The 14,532-nt window shown below is 38.1% G+C and overlaps 1 protein-coding gene across 3 annotated transcripts in view; it reads right to left on the bottom strand.

The window, feature by feature from the left end:
- PLA2G4A (phospholipase A2 group IVA) overlaps positions 1 to 11,692 on the bottom strand; it is a 160,918-nt gene extending 149,226 nt beyond the window's left edge. Inside the window, exon 1 of one of the 3 annotated variants that reach the window (XM_040446617.1) lies at positions 11,424 to 11,692. The gene's annotated coding sequence lies outside the window, so the exon portion shown is untranslated. Of the gene's footprint in view, positions 1 to 2,563; positions 2,698 to 3,778; positions 4,199 to 11,423 lie in introns of those variants that run through there. The other 2 variants (XM_040446618.1, XM_040446620.1) reach the window with 2 other exon arrangements.
- Positions 11,693 to 14,532: the final 2,840 nt, after the last annotated feature.

Here is a 14,532-nt window from a genome sequence, read left to right as displayed (position 1 = left end):
CCACATAGGCGAGTATGGAATAATACCACATTGACAAGTGTTAACTGTATTAGGTTCATTTTCAGAAAACGTAGAATAACGTTCTTTTACTTAAAAGAAACAGATACAATAATGCCCTTGGTGTTACCACTTTTTAAATATACCTAATGACATGACACAAAACGCTAGCAAAAAGAGAATGTTTTGAGAAGCATGTTTACTTCCACAGCTTTCTCTCTCCAGACCAGGAGGTTTGCAAAAAATGCTCCCCTAGAGAGTATTTGTGTTTTGTTGAGGGTTCCACTCCCCTTTAATTGCTGCCCTTTTTTCATGACGTACTCAAGATTGCCACAGGAGGGGAAAGCCGTATCTTTTTTCTAAAGTAAACAGTCTAGGGAAAACCCCCAGGAAAATCGTCATGTTGGCTTAAATGTTTCATGAGAACCATTTTATTACTGAATGAAATTATCAACATTTTGGGTTTGTTTCACTCTTCAACTAACACAATAACTATTTCAGGCAGCTAGTGAGGTAGTTAAAATATGGATGTTGACTGTGAACTTGAAGTAGAAAAGGTTGACAAATAAATATAGCAGGACTGTGGAAGATAAGAGGAGCCATACACCCACCCATCCGAGGCACTACCAGGAAGTGAAACCACTAAGCTGGAAATGAGCATTCTACTTGTCCTGGATTGTGTTACATGAAATAGGAATTCAAATCCACTGTTCTTTTCTCAGGTTGTAAGGAGCTTTAGAAATTTGCTTCTAGATACTGTGAATGGCAATTCACTTTTTAAAATAAACCGGAAACCCCGTCTTTTGAAGGATGAAGAGCTGTGTAAATGTGCATTTGAAGGCAATACCCTCAGGAGTTCTTGATCTTTTTTGTACCACGGACCACTCACTCTGGCCATCTGGCAAAGCTAACCCCTGAGTACAGTAGGACATTATAAAGTTCATGAAATAAAAACATTGGATTACCAAGAAAACTGATTTTATCAAAATACATGGAGTCTATGCAGTCTAGTAGACCCCTTATATGATACTTATATACGCTTCAGAGACTTGCGGTATGTTTTCCCCCTCTACTTCTGTGAAACTAAAGTTCTAAAGTTCAATGTAAAATTTTTGAGGACAGAAGAGCTCACAGCACCATAAAGGGTAAATGATAAAAACAAAAAACAAAACAAAACAAAAAAACAGTTCTTTTTTGTGCTATCTACCACTGCTAGCACCATAATGAATGTGTAAACCCAATCTGAATACTTAGACGTTGCATGTAAAAAAACACAGGCTGGAATAAATTAGAAACACCATCATTTGCTTCAAAATAGGAAATTTACATTTTCTCAACCTTTGAGCAACAAGCTAGAGAACAGTACCAAGGACATTGGTAGAGTCTGTAAGAATATTTCTACTGAGCTTCTCTGCTGGTGACATAAATGTCCCTCCCTCCCAGTGAGCTTGCAAAAAATATGAAATTAACAAAAACAGTGCTACACTCTCCCCTTCAGTTTGCAGATGTCCCCTTTATTTTTGGACAGGAAGAAGTTAGATAACTACATCTAAACCACAGCCTAACAAATACGGCCAGAACCCAGGAATAAAGTACAGAATGACTTTCCAATTCATGGCGTGTCTCATTGAGGTAGGAGGAAAGGAGGCCAGAGAAGAACCTTGAGTGGCAAGCAGTGCATCTGGAAAAGGTCCGAGCCAGATGCAAACATAAGTGCATTTGACCACAAAGAGCTTCCCCTCCTCTGCATGTTGCCAGGTTTGACCCACACAGACTCATTGTTCTCATTCAGGAAAGTGCCCAGCCATCCTTAGTGCAAAACTAAAGAACTTTAATATTGTAAGGATTTACAAATATATATTTATATATATATATAATTTTTATATATATATTATATAATTTATATATATAATATAAATTATATATATAATATATATATATTATTATATATAAATTATATATATAAATTATATATATAATATATATATATAAATATATAAATATAATTTATATAATTATATAATATTATATATATAAATTATATAAATATAAAATATATATATAATATATAATATATATAAATTATATATATATAAATTATATAATATATATATAATATATAAATTATATATATATAAATATATATATAATGAATTTTGAAAAAACAAGATTTTCTTCTAAACTTTGAAGAAATGTAAGAGTCAATATTTCAATAATATTTTCATTCCTGAAAAAAACATGTCGATTATGGTAACCAGCTGTTCTCCGAAGTTCTAAGGATTAAAAAAGAAAAGGAAATGACTTTTAGTTGCAAAATCAAGGATGTATTTCAGGTTGATGAAAGAACATCCTGATAGCAAGGCTATAAAATAAAAACTTTTTCTGATGGTCGATTATTACTACCACATGTTTTGGCCAGCCTTCTACTATAGAGCTGTAATGGTTCAAATTCTATAAAGCACTAAACTATCTTGAGGGAGCATTGATGGCTTCCGGGAGCCTGGAGAAGTAAGCAAAAGCTGAGGAAAGCCGAAGGGTATGATACAAGGCAGACATAAGAACTTACCTAGGCACCCAATAAAGGCCGGCACAGCAACTGTTAGGCAATCAGAATTTAAAATGACAATGACAGTTCTAGCAACTAAGACAAGAAGAGTAAAAAGCCCAGTATGATGGCTCCTGGAGCAGGTAAAGGCATTGAGATTTGCCAAAGTGATATCCAGTCCAGGCAACTGGAAAGGTAAGAATCCAACAAGAGTGAAAGCAACAAATTCAATCCCTTCCTACAAAATGCTGGAAATCAAGCCAACTTGTAATTACTCCCTGCTAGTTAATAATTACCTTAGATAAAAAGATCTGTATTCTATAAGCTCATGAATTTCCATGCATTGTTTTAGGTGTTTTGTTTTCATTTTGTGTTTTGGCTCAGGGCACTGCCTGTTCATCTTAAGGATTTCCAGATTTTCTTGCTTGCTTGCTTTCAAAACTCCCACTCTGGAAGAATTCAGCCATTCTAGCTTCTCTGGGTTTGCTCCTAGCATTTAGCTAGAGAAAAACCACATAACCTGGCAGACTGGTTTTGTTTTCGGTTCACACTCTCAACATTCACAGAGGCCCTGGACACTACACAGTATCTTTCTAAGTTTTTCCTGTGAATTTGCATCCCCATTCTAGAAAATGGCTTTCTTCTCCACCTTGCCTCTCCCCACCCCCCTCTCTTAGCTGGTGACCTCATCTCCCTTCGCTGAGAAAACAACACCAGGGGGAAGTGTCTTATCTTCCCACCACCAAATCAGCAACCTCCCTGTACTTGCACTTGAGTCCTGTTTGCCTTCACCAAGGAAGCAGAATTCCTCCTCGTGTTAAGAGACCTGACCCCGCAAGTGGCTCTTGGGACACAAAAGCCCTCTCTCTTCTGTAAGTACATGATAGTCATACCTCTCTTTTCTGAACAAACAAAATGACTTTCTCCTGATGACCTGATGAGCAAGCCCATAGAAGTCCCTCTGCTTCATATTCCTCCTCCCTCCACGTTTCCATGTTTCTGCTGCATTTACCAACAGATTTCTCCAGAGGGCCAGTTGTTCACAGCGTATCCATGCTCCCAGAGTCCTCACCCCTCCATCCACGGGCAACCTCACGCACACTTTCTGTCCCCATCACTCCACTGAAACTGCTCTTAATCAAGATCACTAATGACCACCAAGTTTTCAAGTGAAATCACTTTTCTACCCTCTGTTTCCCTGGAACCACTTTGCTTCCTTTGCACCCACAACATTACCCCAATCTCTGGTTTTCCATCCAGCTTCTTGCTTGCTTTCTCGCAGGCTCAGGTACCAGTGCTTTGCCTGGAGCCCCCAGCGCAAGCCACACCCTTCTCTCTCCATTCACCTCCTACGCTCTCTCCTCTCTCTTGGCTTCTCATCCCTCACAGCCTCACTTTATGCTTACGTTTCACCTCAGGGAAACTTTTCTGTCCTGCCCCTCTCCAGATTATTCTCAACTGTTGGAATCAGGTTGCTTCCTTTATCATCTGTTTATTGTTTGCTTAATTATTGACTCTCTCTTCCAAGAGGGAATTAATCACACCTGCTTTATTCACCCAGGTCTCCCCTACAGGGATCACAGTGCCTAGCACGTAGTCAGTCTGAATTAAAACTTCCTGAATTGGTGAAGGAGTAAATGCATACAGCCCAGTGATCACCAATTCCTGGTAATATTAGCTCTGGATTTTTCTTTTTAACCCAACAAGTAAAATTCTTTTTTTTTTTTTTTTTATGTTTATTTATTGTTGAGAGATAGAGCATGAGCAGGGGAGGAGCAGACAGAGGAGACACAGAAGCCAAAGCAGGCTCCGGGCTCTGAGCTGTCAGCACAGAGCCCCACGCGAGGCTCGAACTCATAAACTGTAAGATCGTAACCTGAGCTGAAACCAAGAGTCAGAGGCTTAACCGACTGAGCCACCTATGCACCCCTCAGCAAGTAAAATTCTTAAGTGACAGAGAGAGCGCAGATTTTCTAAACTGTTTCCTTTAATATCTGTTCTTTTTCTAAGTATTAAAAAGATATATTTTTCCTACCATTTTTCTAGGAGTGCTATATACCATATTAATAAAACAGTATTTTCCTCATAGAAAATTATGATTTATACAAGTGTGTTCTTTTCATTCTGACAATTGTCCACGAGGTATTAATCAACCAAACCAATCTGCCAATCTAAAACATAATTTAGGGGCACCTGGGTGGCTCAGTCAGGTAAGCATCTGACTCTTGATTTCGGCTCAGGTCATGATCTCATCATCTGTGAGACTGAGCCCGCACTGGGCTCCTCACTGATAGCACAGAGCCTGCTTCAGATTCAATCTTTCCCTCTCTCTCTGCCCCTCCCCCCTACTCTCGCTCACTCCCTCTCAAAATAAGTAAACTTTAAAAATAAATAAGTAAATAATTTCAACAGGAAGAATTTCTGCAAACACTGAAGGAGTCTCACAAAGTTGATTCTTTTATTACTTTTCATTGATAGCAGAGACATCGTTAGTGGTAAGGGTAAGAAAAAAATCCCATATAAATATTATGAGCTTTCATGTATTTAAAATATAAATCCTTGGTGAACACCACCTCAAAAAATAAGTACCAAGTGGTAGACTATAAGCAACCATCTTAAAAATCTGCAGTTAAATTGTTAACTAACCAAGAAATCTCTTTAAATGAGAATTTTTGCTATGTGGCATCTTCCTAAAATATGTTAGTACCATCTTCTGCTAAGGATCAAGGGTTTAACAATACTTTGAAGTTCTTATCTGAACATGAATTCCCATTACATATTGAAAGCAGTGATTTAGAAGACTGTGCCATGAACTACCGATAACTCTGGTGTTACCTTTTTAAGATCTAAATTTGTGACCTCCATCAATTTTAAATTCATCTGCCTCTTCTTCATGACAGTTGAATGGAAAGGAATACAATACCCGTTTGAGGTTTACGGTATATATAACAAGGGACTGATGGACATTAAGAAATCTTAATTACAGGGGCACCTGGGTGGCTCAGCCGATTAAGTGTCCAACTCGGGCTTCAGGTCAGGTCATGACCTTGCAGTTTGTGAGTTCAAGCCCCACATTGGCTCTGCACTGTGGCTCCTACTTGGGATTCTCTCTCTCTCTCTCTCTCTCTCTCTCTCTCTCTCTCTCTCCCTCTCTCTCTCTCTCTCTCTCTCCCTCTGCCCCTCCCCTGCTTATACACCCTCTCTCTCTAAATAAATAAAATTAAGTCATAAAAAAAAAAGACATCTTAATCACAGATGCAGGTGCCTATACAGCATGTCCTCACAGCTGCATGCATCTGTAGGCCCTTTTCCCCAAACTGCTTTTCTGTAAATTCTTACATAATTGCTTTAAATTTCTTTTCTCAATACTTTCATAATGTTGAACCAAATACATGTAAAAAGTCTACAAAATGGATTACCCTGCTGTTTCAACAAATTAAAAATGATATTTGTACAAAGTGGAGATAAACCGTACTTCCAAACAAGGTTGTAAAGGTAGACTAAGAATCAGAAAGGATCAAAAACACTGAGATTCACACAGCAAGAGCAGCAAAATTTTGGTGCATCTCTTTTTTTCTCAGGCAGGTGCAAGTATCAGAAGATCAGAACAGTGTCTGCTCTGGTTACTGTCCTCTTTGGAAAGGACTCCAGAACCAACCAACCGTTGGGTCCCCCCAACTGTCCCCACCCTAAGCGTCAATGAGTAGATGAAGAGATGCTAATAAATTCATTTTCTTCCCAGAGTGGCTCAGTCGGTTAAGCGGCCGACTTTGGCTCAGGTCATGATGTCACGGTTTGTGCGGTTCATGGATTTGAGTCCGGCGTCAGGCTCTGTGCTGACAGCTCAGACCCTGGAGCCTGCTTCAGATTCTGTCTCTGCTTTTGTAAGCATTCAAAAAAATTATAAATAAATAAGTTGGTTCTCGACAAATATGGATGCTATTTTTCCTACAAAACCTTTATAAAGAATCGTGTAACCCTTAGTCTTCATCTTCTCTACATGAAACAGGTCGAGATGTTCCTGGAGCTGTGGGACATTCTACAAGGGTTTTGGCCCACTTCCCTGAACCCTCCTCAATTTCTCTGGTTTTGTAGACTATGACAGTCTATGAGAATAAAAATGGCTTTCTTTCATTTTTCTATGCATCTCACCCATTTTTAAAGAACAGGTTTCAGGCGACAATAAGAACAATTTTCCAAAATTGAGAAAAGCAATAGTTATAGAATTTGTATTTCCAGTTTAATGTTTAGCCTTTGATATTAAGACCCCCCCCAACATTTCAAAATTATTGAGGACCTTTTTTTTTCAATATATGAAGTTTATTGTCAAATTGGTTTCCATACAACACCCAGTGCTCATCCCAAAAGGTGCCCTCCTCAATACCCATCACCCACCCTCCCCTCCCTCCCACCCCCCATCAACCTATTGAGGACCTTTAATAAGGCCTTTGGTTATGTGAGTTATTTCTTTAAAAAAAATTTTTTTTAATGTTTATTTTTGACAGAGAGAGAGAGAGAGAGAGAGAGAGGCACCTAGCATGAGGGGGGAGGGGCAGGGAGAGGGAGACACAGAATCTGAAGCAGGCTCCAGGCTCTGAGAGGTCAGCACAGAGCCCCGACATGGGGCTCGAACTCACGGACCATGAGATCATGACCTGAGCCGAAGTCGGACACTCAACCAATTGAGCCACCCAGGCGCCCCATGATTATGTGAGTTATTTCTATTAATATTTACCATATTCAAAATGAAAACTGAAAAATAAAGGATTTAAAAACCACATTGAAAGAGGCAATTCATAAACAAAGACACATGAGTGGCCGGTATAAAATTGCCCAACCTTATTTCTGAAAAAAATATACATTTGAACAAGATACCATTTTTCATATAACAACTAAATTTTTGGATTTATTGTTGTTTGTCCCATGTGACTGATAACACGGTGTTAGCGTTAGCATAGGGAAGTTCTACTCTCGCATACTGCTTCTAAATTGATACAATTTTTCTCAAGAGCAAAATGGCAACAATAATTGCTAACCTTCCGTGAAATTCTGTTGAGCATTTTTGAGAATACTTCAAACACTCAATTATTATTATTACTCCTATTTTACAGTGGAGAAAAGAGTGCTTTGATAAAGCAACTGGCTTAAGATCTTACAACTTGTAAGTAGTGAACTTTTGTTAAAACCTGGGCGGGGGTGCCTGGGTGGCTCAGTCAGTTAAGCGTTCGACTTCGGCTCAGGTCATGATCTCGCGGTCGGTGAGTTCAAGCCCCGCGTCGGGCTCTGTGCTGACAGCTCAGAGCCTGGAGCCTGTTTCAGATTCTGTGTCTCCCTCTCTCTCTGACCCTCCCCCGTTCATGCTCTGTCTCTCTCTGTCTCAAAAATAAATAAACGTTAAAAAAAAAAATTTTAAAAATAAAAAAAAAGGAAAAAAAACCCCACTCTTAAGAATCTATCCAAAGGAAGTACAATCTATCCAAAGTTGTGCACAAACATTTACATAAGGGTCTTTGCTGAAACGTTATTTGTAATAGTAGAAAACAAATCCACCTGAATATCCAAAAATCAATGATCAGCCAATATAACATTTCCACAGTCCAAAAATTACATGCTGGTGAGAAGCACTCTTATTCATGGGTAGATAGCCATTACTTGTCCAGTACCTGGCACAAAGCAGGGACTCAATAATATTTGCTTCAGGTAAGAATGAACACAAACTTATACACAAGGATAAAAAAATCATGTTTTAACAGACAATATCATGCCTGAGGGGTAAGCACGCTATAAAATAGCAAGAGTAGTGTGTTAAACTAATGAAATAAGGAGGCCATTAGATAAGGTGACACTAATGCCTTGGTGGTCTACATAAGCAAACCAAAGTCCAACACCGTCTAAAAACACCCTACATAGTGAAACCTAAGGACAACCAATCACAAACAGCCAACTAGGCTTTAAACTATAGCCAACGGATAATTTTGTTACATTGATTCCACTCCTTCTTGATAGAAGTCTCTTTTTGGAGAGCCTGCTGGGGAAGTGCTTCTGTCCACTTTTGTTTGGCACTGTCCCATTCCACTTAACTGTTGCTCAAATAAACTTTAAAAATTTTTGATATGCTTTAGCTTACCTTTTAACAAATGTAATCACAATTTTGTAAAATGTACCTGTGAGTGTATGTATAGAAAAATGTCTAGAAGTATAAACAGATGTATATAAATGAATTCCTGTCTCTTTGTCTCTGTACTGATGCCTAATAGTTAATAAATATTTGTTGACTGACTGACTGAATGAATGAATGAATGACATTTTAAAAATAGCCCTTGAGGAGGGGCACCTGGGTGGCTCAGGTGGTTGAACGTCCGACTTGGGCTCGGGTCATGATGTTACTGTTCATGAGTTCCAGCCCCACAAAGGGCTCTAGGCTGACAGTTCAGAGCCTGGAGCCTACTTCAGATTCTGTCTCCCCCTCTCTCTGTCCCTCCTCTGCTCATACTGTGTATCTCTCTCTCTTTCTCTCTCTCTCTCTCTTAAAAATAAATACACATTGAAAAAAATTTAAAAAATAGCCCTTGAGTGGATTATAGGTCATTTTTTCCTTTCCTCCTTTGCAATTTTCTATATTTAATGAAATTTAAGCAGTGAGTATGAATTATCTTTGTAATAAACAAGAATATTGTAAAACAATCATGCAGGGAAATATTGTTAGGAATTTTGGAATAAAAACAGCAAATACAGACATCCCATAACCCAATAAAATATAACTTGTATCTTATTTTCCTACTTGTTTTATGTACTGCATCAACAATTAAAAATACCAGATGTTACAGAAAAATGGCAAACTTAATATTACACAGTTAATTATTACTGGGGTTCAGTATAGAATCCAGGTCACTTGGTAGTTTTTTCCAATACACCACACTGCTTAGAGTCCCAGAACACTAATGAATGAATGACAGTATGGGCACTGCAATATTCACTGTTTAACAATTCTTCTTATCAGTGAAATGATTTGCTAATTATTTGATATTAGTAGAAAACTCCAAAGTTCTAAGAAGTACTACATGTGCATGTGACATGAATTGTTTCGGCGGGTTTGTGATCTTCCTAATGGTGTTTCCAAATTTGCACATTTTGGAAGAGCATACGTGCGTTATTCTGGGGAATGGTCTATAGATTTCACAAGATTTGTAAAAGGGTCTGTGATTTAAAAAAAAAAAAGCAAAGTTGAGAAAAATTAGAGCTATAAAGTCTGCAAGCAAGAGGAGGGGAAAACACTGAAGGTAATTACAAGGCTTATGAGAGGAAAAGGAACCACAGCTAACTCTGTCTTCCTCTTTTTATTCCTAGAACTTGTGTTTTAATATACAAATGACATGGCTTCATGATTTTGCTTTCTAAGTAGTGACACCAGGAAAGACACTGCTGGGTTAAGAACACAGGCCAAATTATCTCTACGGAATGAACTCTTTATCAGGTACTAGGAAATCTATTTAATAATTTCCCTTTTCCTATTAAAATCCAAATGCAAAATACTTCAAAAGTGACTTACAATGTTAAAAGGACTGTAAGTCACAATTGGGGTGTTTTCCATTTATGTTTAAGTAGGAAAAGGAAAATTATTAAATAAGTTTCTTAGTTTCTTGTTCCATAAAATGTGCTTCCCTTTCAGGAAGTCTGCAAAGCTGCTTTGAGCAAATGCAGAATGCACACTTCTCTGTGCATTTCACAATTATTGCTTAATTTAAAATTTAACTCTTCCTTTGCTCAGTGAAAGAAGCAAATACTTGCTTCTTATCCCAACATCAAACTTGGTTGGCAGGGTCTAGGGACCTCCAGGAATAAAATTTTAAAATTCTTAACAGGGTTTGTTTCACTACGATTCCCTGCAAATATCTCTTCAGCTTCAATTCCAAATTTCTGAAACAAACAGAAATAAAACACAAATCCTCCTTGAACTCAAAGGGTTGTATATGCACACATCCTAACCAAGAACTGACACCCATCCAAATGAGATGCCTCTAGTATATACTCTCCATGTGCCTTGGCCGAATAAATGCTTACATCATCAACCAGTGTGACCAGCGTTTCTTGTTCTACTTTTTGAGATGAAAATCATTATTTTTAACACTCCAATGATTGTAAGTTCTAGGAGACTTACATAGGTTAAGCCACTCTTATTTCAAAGCCAAATGCCCTTTTTAACTTTTTCTAAAACAAAGTTACCAAAATAGTATCCACACTCAAAACTTAACTTTGTTATTTGCTCAAAACTTGTTCAGGATCTAGCTCTGTTCTCCAGGCTCGTCAATTAATTTAGGGAAGGGCAAATCAGAATACCAGTGGTTTTACAATTCCTTTTTCAACATTGTTTTTCTTTTCTCCTGACACTGCAGCTTATGGAAAACCCAGGAACGCTTTGCATAAGTAATCGAAACGACTTTTTTTTTTTTTTTTTTTTATTAAAACGTTAACAGAGCCCACAGACTCCATCGCTAAGGAGTATTAGTGGCTGTCAAAAACCACACCGCTCTAGTCCGGGATCGGTAACCTCAGGGAGGCATCACGTGGAGCTCTAACAAGAGCCACCTCACTGCCCTGTCGAACGGTCGCTTTCTTTGGGGGCTCTAAGTAAGGGAAACCCCTTGTCTTTCCATTCGCCCATGCCTTTAGACCCCGGGAAGCAAGCTGGCGTTTGTTACGAAGAAATTAAGTGCCCTGATCTGAGTCTCCTTTCCAAAAGGCAGAGGAGAGGCAGACTTTGTAAAGCAGCGAACCACAGGTTTCCCTCCGTCCTTTCTCCCTTCCAAGTCAGATACGAACTTAAAAGCTAAGGAGCGTGGGGGAGAGAAGTGAGCGGGGCAAGAGTAAATATATTGCTTACTGTTCCCAGAGTTACATGAGATTCTTCAGGCTCCTTTATGCCTCTAGCTTTCTGTCAGGATCCTTTTTCAGCCGGGACGACAGAGAAGTTCAAGTCCAATCCTTGGTAGGAGGGGCCAAACTGTGGGCTGGTTTCCTTCAGTCTTCTCAGCTGTTTTAAGGTGGAATGAAAGACGAAGCGAGGGAAAGCAATGTTCTCGAAGAAGCGGATATCTTAAATGTAAATGTTAGCTTCTCAGAACCGGAGTCTGAAGTCCCAAAACATGCTTAAATAGTATGTAAGTGAGCTGGTCCGAAACCACGTGGATGCTACTGTGTGTCTCTGTGTGTATGTGTCTGGAAGCACGTCTTGTCTTTAAGTAGTTACAGCTTCCTCTCCCCCCCCACCCCAACAAGTAACAAAATTGAAAAGATGAATAACCTAGAGCATTTTTGCATTCTTTAAAAGGGCAAAGTTTATAACAAACGAAAATATAAAATGGATACATTCTGAAGAACAATAGAAGACCACTTTAATTATTGCACTATGTGTTAACTAACCTGGATTTAAATTTTTAAAAATGCAATGGAAAAATATCAGTATGATATAATCGTTGGGTTAGATCACTGGGTTAGATAATTATAGGTTTATTAATTAACACATTTAAAAATTTTCTAATTTGGTAAATTGACTACAATTGTAGTATCCCATTACCTCTTTATAATATATATAATAACTTTATATATATGATACATAATAAAAGTCAACCTAGTTTTAAACTGAAATAAAACAATACTGAATATATTTTGAAAGTATATAATCTACTCAAATATTTCCTCCCCAAACTCAAAACACCTGAGTTGGTAACTGAGTGTAAATTTAGGATTAAGAGCATACCAAAGGCTGTAATACACCTGTTAAGATATAGAGGGAAAAATCAAATCACGTTAAATTACAAGTTGGCAACACAAATTGAAAAACCTGGTATCACAGTAATAAGGGAGGTGTACTATTTAGATTTATCCAAATTCCGCAAGAATGGATCAGTGTCTTTAAAGATTGACATATTCATTTAGTATATCATGTTTTCAGGACCTTCTAGTTTTGCTTTTAATCAAATACTGAGCACATTCTCCTAGCTCTCTTGTAACATTTTCAAAGAATGTAATTTCTGCAAACTCTGTCATTATGGCTTCTCGATCATCTGCTTTCTGCAGCCCAAGAACCAACTCCTTTTTGTTTTTTGGGTTTTTTTCCCCCCATAAATGCAACCTGGCATACTATAAATCTCTCCTTCCTAAAAAAGGCCTGTAGGTCTCAGGGGATCAAGATATTGTTCTTTTCAAAGAAGACCCTGAATTTCTTGAAACGTGGTGTGTGTGCAACAGAGGAGCAGAGAACACGTTGCTATTTCTCACCCCTCCCCCGGTATAATTGGTGAAAGAGTATGTTTCACAGGGCAAGTTCATCCTACGACTCTGACCGAAAAAGACTCCCTTTTCATGAGCTTCATACTGTTCTAGTCAGTTTGATAATCAAAAGTTGTAGCTCTCAATATTCGGAGAGAGAGGATTTCTAATATGTTACATGTTAAAAATAGGAAAATGTTTTGATGAAAGGCTTTTAAAGAAAAATTCAGTATATGCTATGGCTAGAGTGAAAATATATGGGGAGATATTTGCCTCTTTGCAAACTTCCTAAATGAGACCGACTTATCTCCATACTTGCAGTGAACAAAAGCTTCTGCAAGTATGTCTCCCCCTCTCTATAACTGATATAGACCACTTCCCATTGCTTCACTCTGTGTCCTCTGTGCCCACATCCATTTTGGCTCCTTACCTATGATCTCACTGTTTACACAGACCTGTAAATGGATGGTACAAATTCAGATTTACTACCTTCACTTTGTCCTATTTTCTCCAAAATTATGTTATTGGCTCCAAGGACCTCCACCTCCACTAGGTGAGAGAGACACTGCATGCATAGACTGCCTCAGGCTGTAGGACCAATTAGATCTGAAGACCCCTCTTCCCTGGGCCTGTGATCAATGAAGATCATTTAGGAGGACTACAGGTGCAACCCATCTGAAACTGAAGGTGTGGTAGCAGCCCCTTTAAATCCAGTCCCTCCTTTTGCATTATTACTAGTCAATAGTTTCATACCATTTGTTACTCATCAACATCTTAAAATTTTAGACTGGGAATAATAAGCTCTAATAATAAGCCCTAATAATAACTAGCACTGGATAAGTAAGCAAATGGAAAGTCCTAGAAGTGGCTGAAGGAATGAATAAGGAAGTACCTACTTGTCAAAACTCATGGCTCAAAAAATAGAAAAGAAGAACTTGATGTTTTTATAATTGGCTTTTCTTTATATGAAGTTGCTTTCTATTTTTTTTACAACTTCTGCTTCACGTATCCTATACTCTTAACTACGCAAAAATGATTTGTCTCCTATGAGCTTGGGCTTGAGGAATGAGATACTATTTGTAGTAAAATCCATACATTCAGTGCAAATGATTAGCTAGTATGCTAATTGATACTCAGAGTGCTAAGAGTTGGATAGGAAAGTTTAATCCAGACTGCAGATAGAGAAGATTCTAAATGTTCACCGATTTGCTCAGAATAATATGTCCTTCTTGTCCACTATGGTTGAATATTCTGGTGCATTCTGCAACTGTATTTATAGTAAAATAATAACCTGGTATTCTTACTACTTATCTGTCTGTGAATATCATTCATATGAGTCATTCCTGTCTTTAAGTACTAATAAAATCAAGTTAGTAAAACTCCTGAATCAAAGAAAATCGAAGACATTCTCACCTGTGAATTTTTTTTGGCATCCAGCTAATTGACCCTCATCTTTGTCTCAGCACAGAAATGAATTCTTCTTGCGCACCTTTCCCTTAAATTCCACTGAAATAATCATCCTGCAAAGCTTAACTCAGTTGCCACTTTGGAAAATTTCTCTACCAGCTCCCCTTTCCGGCATAAAAAATCTTTCCACTTGAGAAAGAACATTCATTTGAGCACTAGTCAATTTGTTTTATACTTGGCCATGAAAGCAAAAATATTTTATGGTCTATGATGACAGGAAACAAGCCTTCTTCATTCTAATCAACCCTTTCCCC

Source organism: Herpailurus yagouaroundi, unplaced genomic scaffold (assembly GCF_014898765.1).
Source record: "Herpailurus yagouaroundi ecotype Mexico unplaced genomic scaffold, PumYag 195, whole genome shotgun sequence".
Classification (NCBI taxonomy): domain Eukaryota; kingdom Metazoa; phylum Chordata; class Mammalia; order Carnivora; family Felidae; genus Herpailurus; species Herpailurus yagouaroundi.
Note: the sequence above shows the minus strand (reverse complement) of the source record. Positions and strands in the feature narration are given on the sequence as shown.